A 10,113-nucleotide genomic window follows, 5' to 3' on the forward strand; every position below is an offset into this window, starting at 1 on the left:
TTTTTTAAAGATTTTATTTATTCTTGAGAGACACACACAGAGAGAGAGGCAGAGACACAGGCAGAGGGAGAAGCAGGCTCCATGAAGGGAGCCTAATGTGGGATTTGATCCTGGGACTCCAGGATTATGCCCTGGGCGGAAGGCAGGCGCCAAACTGCTGAGCCACCCAGGGATCCCCTAAAAGTTCTTATCATAGGAAAAAACATTCGTGACCAAGTGTGGGTGATAGCTATCAACTAGACATATTGTGGTTATCATTTTCAGTATATACATATATTCATCATTATAGTGTACATCTGAAATAATATATGTCAATAATGTCCAATAAAAAGTATAATTTTTATCCCTCTTTTGCAAATGAAAAAACTGAGGCTGTTTGACCTTGAGGGTCATTTCACTTTCTTCTGCTTCAGTTTGTACCAAGTATAATACAACTCCCATGGCAGAGCCAAGATATTACCCTAAATATTCACCATTCCTCATGTTTGCTGAGCACCTATTATATTCCAGGCACTCTTCAAAGTGCATGGGATGCATCAATAATCCAGACAGACAGAACCTCTATCTGCATGGAATTTGCATCCTAGTTTGGGGGGTTACAGGTTCAAGAGCTGTGCCCTTAGCCACTATGGTATACTGCTTCCCCCAACCTCAATTTTCCCTAATTTCTTAATTTGTAAAATCTTTCATTTTCCTTTCATAGCTTAATAGACTAAATCACAAAAATTTTGAAGAAACCAAAATTCTGACCAGACGGAATTAGGAGAAAAAAGACTCTATTTTTAAAGTACTGTCTACATACACTTTATATACATATGTACATTTTATGTATATGTTATTGCTGATTTTCACAAAACTCTATGAGGCTGGTATTTTAAACCATTTACTGATAAGAACTAAGGAGCAAAACAATGAGCTGACATAAAAATTTCATTCTGCAAAAGTAGAGAATAATGATAGGGATTTCCTTACTGTCTTAAAACAATTGCATATTTCAAAATACAGGGATTATATCTTTAAAAGAAAACTTGTCCAAGATCACACAGTTAATATAATCATTCCAATAGTGGAACTCAGGTTTATCAAAGTCCAGACAATTTCTCTACATCATGTTCAAAGAAAAATATTTTTATTCTACTTCCACTATGTCCTGTGGTTTATTTTATGTAGAACCCTGCCAAATTAGCTTGTCTTGGAACTGGATAAACAGGTCAGGCAAAAGAATAATGGGACAAAAATATCTTCTCAAAATATGAACAACTTGTTTGATGTTGAGAATAACAATCTTTACTCAGTATGAGATAGTTTTGCCTTGTTTTTTTTTTTGTTCTTTAATAGTTTCAACTGAAAGTTTGAAAAATTGAATATACTTATTGAATATTTCTCATACTGAAAGATTCCTTGTAACTTATCTTGATTCCCATCCTTCACCAAATTCAACTTGCATTTTCATATTGAGTTTTCTATTGAGACTTTTATTTCTTTGTTCTGTATACAACTAAGAAAATTTTCTCTTGTGGTTTAACAAAAACTCAGCTGAGTGAATGGGCCCTCGTTTTGGAATTATTCCATTCAAGTCTTTTCCATGAGAGTTCAGAACTCATTTTTATCTGCATTGCTATAGCACTTCTCTTGTATGTTAACTTCAATGTACTTCACACATTATGCTCCACAACTGTGGTCATATGATTTGCTTATCTTGCAGTATTCTCCCTTCATCCTCTAGGAATCTACCTCCAGGTTCTTCTCAAATACCACATTTTCCAGGGAATCTCTCATGATTCTTTTAGCTCTTCTCTGGATTTACATAGCTCTTATTTGTATTACTCTTCTAATATCAGTTTATTCAAACATTTACTCAATCACTCAATAAATTTTTATTCAGCTCACTTTGGTATTTGATAATACTTTACTAGTCGGAATTTTGATAACATTGTGATCATGTTCATAGTTTCTATCTTGTACTTCGGTTATATATGCACAAGTGTTATTGCTTCATGTAGCCTGTAAACTACCTGAGAGCAAGGAAGTATGAGTCATCTCTGTAATCCCAATAGTATTTAAGCCCATTACTCAAATATAGCAGGCACTCAATATATATTGTTTAAACAAACATACTCTGAAAAATGAACAAATGAATGAGCAAAAATAATATAAATTTATGATATGTGTGATAAATTTGATAGAATATGAAAATTTACACCTTTTGTAAACAGGTGATAATAATTGTAGGGTTTTATTAAAAAGTAGGAATAAAATATGCAAGGTACCTCACCCATCTTGGGTGTTCAATCAGTGAATGATAGCTATTATAGCCATGGTAACTATACACAAAGAAAGGAACAATATGGTATTAAAGTAGGTGCTTTTGTTATTGATAGCAAACAAAAAAGATTTAAAAAGAAAAAAGGGGAGGGAGAGAGAAAAAAGATAAAGGTAGGTAACAAAAGTGGGCTCAAAACAATAAGGAGAAGTGTTCAAGGAGACAAAAGGGAAATAGAATAAAGACAATAATCTACTCAAATCCTAAATAGGATTTGTATCACAAGACACTTTTCCTGCTCCAATAACCAATGATGCAAAGGCACTTGTCCTGCACAGCATGTCTAGAATTACAAAATTTTACAAAGCCATAAAAGATGTAGGTTCTAAAAGTCCACCCTCTTTGCTGTAAAAAACATTCCTTTAGTTAGGTAGAACCAAGGTCATGATCAGTAAGAAGTGGCACACAAATCCTTACAAGGAAATCATAGATATTGTAGAAAAAGCAAATCTGGTTGAGTTTACCTGGGTTGGAAATAGATTAGAAGAATAAGAGCAAATTCTAAAATTTTTAAAGGATGGAATTTAAGTGGCCAGAAATATTACTACATATATAACAAACTATATATTAATAAATTTAATACTTTTAAAACTGAAATCAAGGATAAGCATTATAAAAAAGAAAAGTAATTTTATCAAAAAACTGTAGACTTAAAAAAATATTTTCATCTTCCTTTTAATTATCCTTTAAACATGTAACTGTAACATGTAAGAAAAGTAATTTTATCAAAAAACTGTAGACTTAAAAAAAATCTTTTCATCTTCCTTTTAATTATCCTTTAAACATGTAAACATGGGGCCTATGTAACTGACATGCTGAAATACTTAGTGTGAACTCACCTGAAGGCTAGGATCCTGTGGCCCTACACACATATAGTTGTGATAAAATTGTTTACAATAATTGACTTTATTTTATTAAATATATGCCTCCACTTCCAGAAATATGAGTGATCTGAATAAGCCAACAAGTCTTGCTTGAACAAAACTCCAATCCAAATTAACCCCCATAACTTTCTATGATTTGAAATCTATAATTTTCCTTTTAAGTGTTTTTAGTTCAAAAGTCCTTCAGTAAAAGACAATTCATTCTTGATGGGGAAATCTTTACTATCAACTAATACCCTGGTTGAAGTATGTTAACAGCTACCTAAGAACAAACCCTTGGAGAATGGAATAGGTACCTGAAGACAAGAAAAGAGGTGGGTGGGTGGGGGTAGGACTCCAGCTGCAAGGAAGAGAAAGGAGAAGGGCAGGGGGAAAAGACATAAAAGGTCCTGGTTACCTTATAGTTTCTCAGATCAGGCTTTGGGGCCTACCTTCATTTGTAACCATTTGTTGCACACAGTTAGGCATGATCATTGTTGAAAGCACCAGTTCTACCCTGGTTACAAAGATTTTTTTAAATTTAATTTAATTTAATTTAATTTAATTTAATTAATTTAATTTAACTTAATTCATTCATAAGAGACACATGGAAAGAGAGGCAGAGACACAGGCAGTGCGAGAAGCAGGCTCCATGCAGGGAACCGGATACGGGACTTGATCCTGCGACTCTAGTATCATGCCCTGGCTGAAGGCAGGCGCTAAACCACCAAACCGGGGATCCCTGGGTGGCGCAGCGGTTTGGCGCCTGCCTTTGGCCCAGGGCGCGATCCTGGAGACCCGGGATCGAGTCCCACGTCGGGCTCCCGGTGCATGGAGCCTGCTTCTCCCTCTGCCTATGTCTCTGCCTCTCTCTCTCTCTCTCTGTGACTATCATTAAAAAAACAAAAACAAAACAACAACAACAACAAAAAAAACCACCAAGCCACCCAAGGATCCCCGGTTATAAAGTTCTAAATGTAGCCTGGGTCAGTAGGGTACAGAAGGCCGGCAAGACAAAACAGGGAAAACAAGGGGACTATGGAAACCATTTGTTTCTCTGAAACTTCCTCGGGCTTCCTGAGACAGTATTGGATCCTTAGGAACACTTTTGTTCAGAGTCCTCCACCTACAGAAATGGAACTGGAAAAAGACTCTCAAACAGAGCTACAGTCTTTGAGTATCTTGACATTCAAAGTCAATTTCTGGAGCTTTCCTTGAATTTAAGCTTATAATTAGTATCTGTCTATACCCAGGAGATATTGTTTAAGTGTGCTCAACTTCCATAATAGAAAAGTAAAATCAAAGAATTTGAGGATGTCCTGTTGTCATGGTGAAGAGCAAAAAATCAACAGGATACTGGAAGCTACTATAGTAAGGCTGCTGGTGTAATGGGAAGGATGGGCTTTATTTTATTTATTTTTATTTTTTAAAAGATTTTATTTATTTATTCATGAGAGACACACAGAGAGAGGCAGAGACACAGGCAGAGGGAGAAGCAGGCTCCATGAAGGGAGCCCGATGTGGGACTCGATCCCAGGACCCCAGGATCATGACCTGAGCCAAAGGCAGACGCTCACCCACTGAGCCACCCAGGCGTCCCAAAGGATGGGTTTTAGAATCAGGCTAACTTTTGTTAGGATCTAGCTCTTTTTCAAAACTTTATAAACATTTCTTAATTTCTTTTGGCCTTAATTTCCTCATTTACATATGCAAAATATAATATCTATTCTGCAGAGATAAAAGGATAGAGATAATGCATGAAAAGCATTTATTATGCAATTATACTTGGCTATACTACATTTAGCAACTTTTATTTTTTTAAGACTATATTTATTTGAAAGAGTGAGCATGAGTGAGGGGAGGGGTAGGGAGGGAGAGGGGGGAGGGGGAGAATCTCAAGCAGACTCCCTACTGAGCATGGAGCCAGGCATGAGGCTTGATACTAGTACCCTGAGATAATGACCTGAGTCAAGGTTAGAGGATTAACTGACTGAACCACCTAGGTGCTCCTGTAATTATTATTAACTCAGTTCTAGGGTGCAGCTTTGACCAGAGCATGAGGTATTAAGAATTTAAACAACCTCTCTACTTTCACATTTGGCTGCACCTTGATTCTGAATAACTTTATATAACAATCTAATGAAAGCTTAAATGTGTCTATTTTGAGACATAATGTGCTGAGGCTCTTCACTATCCTAAGTCTCACATATCTCTAGTATGTGCTGCTCTTTTGGTATATTTGAGTTTAGGAACTGAATCACCTACAATGGATACCGTGTTGCTTTACCACCAAAAATGAGCTTGGTCACTGTGACCAGTAATCTGAAGTAAATTTTTTTCCATCTATAATACAGGAAAGCATCAGGATATAATGTTTACATATCTTAAAAATAGCTCAACCATACAATTACATTTTACTACAAGTTTTTTTTGTTTTTGTTTTTTTGTTTTGTTTTGTTTTCATGAGAGACACAGAGAGAGAGAGAGAGAGAGGGAGAGGAAGAGAAAGAGGGAGAGACACAGGCAGAGGGAGAAGCAGGCTCCATGCAGAGAGCCCAATGTGGGACTCAATCCCAGGCCTCCAGAATCATGCCCTGGGCCAAAGGCAGGCATTAAACCACTGAGCCACCCAGGGATCCCCTTTACTATAAGTTTATATTGGGAACTTTGCTTAAGTATTAACTATCACCTATACACCTTTCTTTTCAGCCTGTTCTAGGAATGCATATTTACAACTTAATTAGCCACTTTTGGGGCACCTGGGTGACTCAGCCAGTTAAACATCTGACTCTTGATTTCAGCTCCGGTCATGATCTCAGGGTCATGAGATTGAGCTCTAGATCAGGTTCCATGCTCAGCAGGGAGTCTACTTGAGAATTCTCTCTCCCTCTGCTCCTCTCCACCCTGCTCCTGTTCTTTCTCTCTCTCAAATAAATAAATAAATAAATAAATAAATAAATAAATAAATAAATATTTTAAAATAATTTAATCTATATAAATATACTCAAGTGTATCCACGAGTTCCAGATGCAAATGAGATTATTAATAAGTTAAGATCCATTTGTACAGGGTTAGCAAATGATCAGTGTCCCAAATGGGAAACAGAAATGTGGAATAGTCTATTTTCTGCCCTTTCCTTCTGTATATAAGCAATTTATTCTCTCAGGTAAAGGCAAAAGATGATATAGCAAAATCAAAAACATATTCACTGCTCAAATGTATATTTCTGACATTGTAGTTCATATCAACTTTAGATATTAAAATATTAAGTAGTACTACCAATTAGCCCCATTTACCATGGATTTTAACACCAAATTTCACAGCATAGAGAATAGGAGTGCATAAACCGCAAATGATATAAGTGTCACTAGCAGATGAAGAAAAAAAAATCACATCCAAATAAAAGAAGATGAATAGGAAAAGAAACCAGGATGCCTTCAAAATGAGGTGCCTCTAGTGGGTTTTTCATAGTCCTAGCTCAGTGGCTGTTTTTCCATTTGAGAATGCAAATAAAATTACACAATTTCACTGGATCACCATATTATATTTTCCTAAAGTAAATTAAATCACAGATTATTACCACCAGAAAGATTTCTGATTTGTAATACAAAAATCTTAGTGAACCAAACCAATGTCAAACCCAATCTACATTCTCTCGTGCTTTTCCTGCATTAGCAACACAATACAGTTTACAGCATATATTTAGATGACATTTGAAACACCCAGGCTCCTGCTGCCACATATGAATTAATTCTAAATTTTTTAAAAGATTTTATTTATTTATTTATTTATTTATTTATTTATTTATTTATTTAATTTATGAGATACACACACACACACACACACACACACACACACAGGCAGAGGGAGAAGCAGCAAAGCCTGATGCAGGACTCTATCCCAGGACCGCAGGATCATACCCTGAGCTGAAGGCAGCAGCTCAACCGCTGAGCCACCCAGGCATCCCTAATTCTAACTTTCGAGCCCAGGGAGCCCAAATACCTCTGTTTTTTCGGGACTACCAAGGGACCATGAGGGATTAAGGATCTTGTCAGGATTTCTAGAATTGACTCAAATTGGAGATTTCTAAATCTTTTTGCTGGATCCTAAAAAGATTAGACATCCACAGGCATGTAATGAAAAATGATAAATGACGTAAAATACCTATGAGAAAACCTGACAAAAGCTTCAATAATTGGTAATTCCTGCTGTCTCATTGCTAGCCAAAATAATTAAAAAGTCGACGAGCTTGAACTTCATCTTATCCTTGTTCTCCCTCTAACTAGCTATATTAAGTAATTCTTTTTTTTTTCTTTAAGTAATCTCTACACCCAACATGTGGCTCAAACTCATGATCCTGAAATCAAGAGTCCCATGCTCTTCTGACTAAGCTATGCCAGGCATCCCTGTGTTAAGTAACTCTTAAGACATTTTCTACTTTCTGTCCTCATTTCAATAGGACATGTAATCTTATTTATATCTTGTCTTTTGAGAAATAAATGGCTATTTTGAAGATTTAAAATACTATATAAATTATTGAAATTAACATCATTATTATGAAAAATAAATTCAATAATAATAATAATAATAAATTCTACTTAAAAATCTCTCTTTATAAAGTAGCTCAAATTTGATTCACTTGCTTTGACTGTCCTAACCCACCTCTATCCTGACATAGATGACATGCTTTTAAATCTAAATCTATTACCATGATTCATAAAGAAGTCTTCAGACTAAATGGTAAAACATTATATATGTGTAGAAAATACTTAGGTAGAACAATCAGCCACAGTATATTGAAGTAAAGGGAGGATTGAAGGAAGGCAAATATATAATCCTAAGAAATCCTGTGGATTTCTAAGAAGTCCCATGTTTATTGTAAAGGATAAGTTGTTGAAAAAAGACTTTAAAGTTGAAATAATTCACCTTTGTGTTCCTGAACAGTATTTACATACAGAAATAGATCACAGTACAGACCCTTTGAACAAGTGGGATTTTTGATATCAGAGAAAAAGCCTTACTCTTTTCCCTACACTTCCTATAAAATTTACTTTATGGGGCCAGTTCTTTTCCTGATATTAAATGGAATCACAGACAGGTTGCTCTACTTTCTGTTGAATTTCAAAAGAAAAAAAAAAAAGCCCTTTGGTTAAATTAGTCCTGCAAAAAGGTATTTGAACTTCATTTAAATTGCAGCTTTTTTCCTCCCACTACAACATATCCAAGCTCTATGGTTGGGAAAAAGATCCTGGTTTCTCTATGTTCTGGGTCAGCTTCTCCTGGCCTCTTTCCTCAGCCCCACTTCAGGCCTCCCTTCACAGTTGGAGAAGTATGTTTCTGTGTCCTCCAGAGTTGAAACTTATATGAGGGATGTTAACAGGGCAGGAAATGTCATCCTTGCTTTCTATGGCCTTGAAAGTTATTTAAAACAGACTCTCTTGGCCCTTCTATGGGTCTTTGGATATGCTCCCCCTTCATTCATGATCACTAACCTGCAGTGTCCTCGGCAGGGTACATGCACTTCCTCTGACAGTCACACACAAGTTCTTCAAAATTTTGCATGCATCACCCACTTTGAGCCTCTCTGCTGAGGTCTCATCACTGCTCCATATAATCCAATCAGTCCAGGTGGAAGACTGACCCAAACTAGTGATGGTTGACCCACCACTGACTGGATATTGCTCCTTTTCAAATGTAGTTCTTGCTTCCTTCCACCTCCTGGCAGGAGGTTTCACTCACAGCTTTGCTTTCTAGACTTTTTAGCATGAGTCAGACACCAGTCCCTGTGTCCACCAAACTGCAGAGGACAAATATAAAGCCCTCTGAGCAAACCTGCACAAGCAGTGGGGGAGGGGTAAAGGGAGCCCATGCAGGGCTTATCTGATGATTGCAAGATCATGACTTTAGCTGAAACCAAGCGTTGAATACTTAACCAACTGAGCCACCAAGGTGCTCCTCTTATTTTTGAACTTTGAAAGAAAACAGCAATAAATGGTGTGTGTGTGTGTGTGTGTGTATGCATATATAGTATTTCAGGGGAGAAAGAGAGGAACATGGGGCTTGATCAGAATGAGAAAGATGGGTTTGGAGGAATTAAATAAACAAGGAGCAGTCTAAAAGACCATGGGCAAAGCAAGAGAAAAGAAATACTATCTGGAATCACTTTAACTCATTTCAAATGGTCTAAACCACTCGTAACTACGTATTTGAAAAAAATCAAAGTATATATCCATGTGTGTGTGTGTGTGTGAACAAGCAATATTATTACAATTACGTAGTCCAGCATTACACAGAATTTTTGTCAGTACCAGGAAATTATAGACAAAGTAATTAGAAAACCCAAGGAGTCATATTTCTGAGTAATACATTTTCATTGCATTTTTAAAAGCAAAAATAACTGAATTGAAACTCACAACAAACCAAATAAATGAACTCCCTTTACCTTATCATTCACCATCCTCTTCATTCACTGCTGCTTCTATACTGTAAGATCATCAGATTTTTTTAAATTACACACTGAGTAACCAATATGTATAAATCTCTGCACATGTGTAATGTAAGTGGAGCTTCTTGTCCTGCAGAGAGTCAGTTATAAATAAAGGAATCTTTGTTTATATAAGTTTTAATCCTTTGATAAAGTTTCTTTGGCTTTGAAGGTTATGTAAAACAGGTTATAGAAAAGATTAGTCACTTGGAACCAGGGACTCCTCCCTTGCTGTTTTTTCTTAACTGTTAACCCTTACATGTCTGTGGCTCTGACTATAACATCGTGTTAAAAGAGTAAAGAAAAAATCAGTTAGTGAGGAAGTAGTAAATTAAGAAGTATTTAACTTGCAAAGCCTTCAGTATTTTTCTTTTGTGCCTTAACAAGTCTTTCATAAGTCAAGGAATTACTTACTGGTTTCTCATTTATTAAACAAAAGGCTA

General features: G+C 36.2%; 1 protein-coding gene across 6 annotated transcripts in view; it reads right to left on the minus strand.

Moving 5' to 3' along the window:
* SLCO1A2 (solute carrier organic anion transporter family member 1A2) overlaps positions 1 to 9,836 on the minus strand; it is a 118,675-nt gene extending 108,839 nt beyond the window's left edge. For 5 of the 6 annotated variants that reach the window (XM_038576978.1, XM_038576976.1, XM_038576980.1 and 2 more), the window contains exon 1: positions 9,629 to 9,836. The gene's annotated coding sequence lies outside the window, so the exon portion shown is untranslated. Of the gene's footprint in view, positions 1 to 8,678; positions 8,972 to 9,628 lie in introns of those variants that run through there. The other variant, XM_038576977.1, reaches the window with a different exon arrangement.
* Between the last annotated feature and the right edge of the window lie 277 nt (positions 9,837 to 10,113).

This window comes from Canis lupus, chromosome 27 (genome assembly GCF_011100685.1).
Source record: "Canis lupus familiaris isolate Mischka breed German Shepherd chromosome 27, alternate assembly UU_Cfam_GSD_1.0, whole genome shotgun sequence".
NCBI classification, from domain to species: domain Eukaryota; kingdom Metazoa; phylum Chordata; class Mammalia; order Carnivora; family Canidae; genus Canis; species Canis lupus.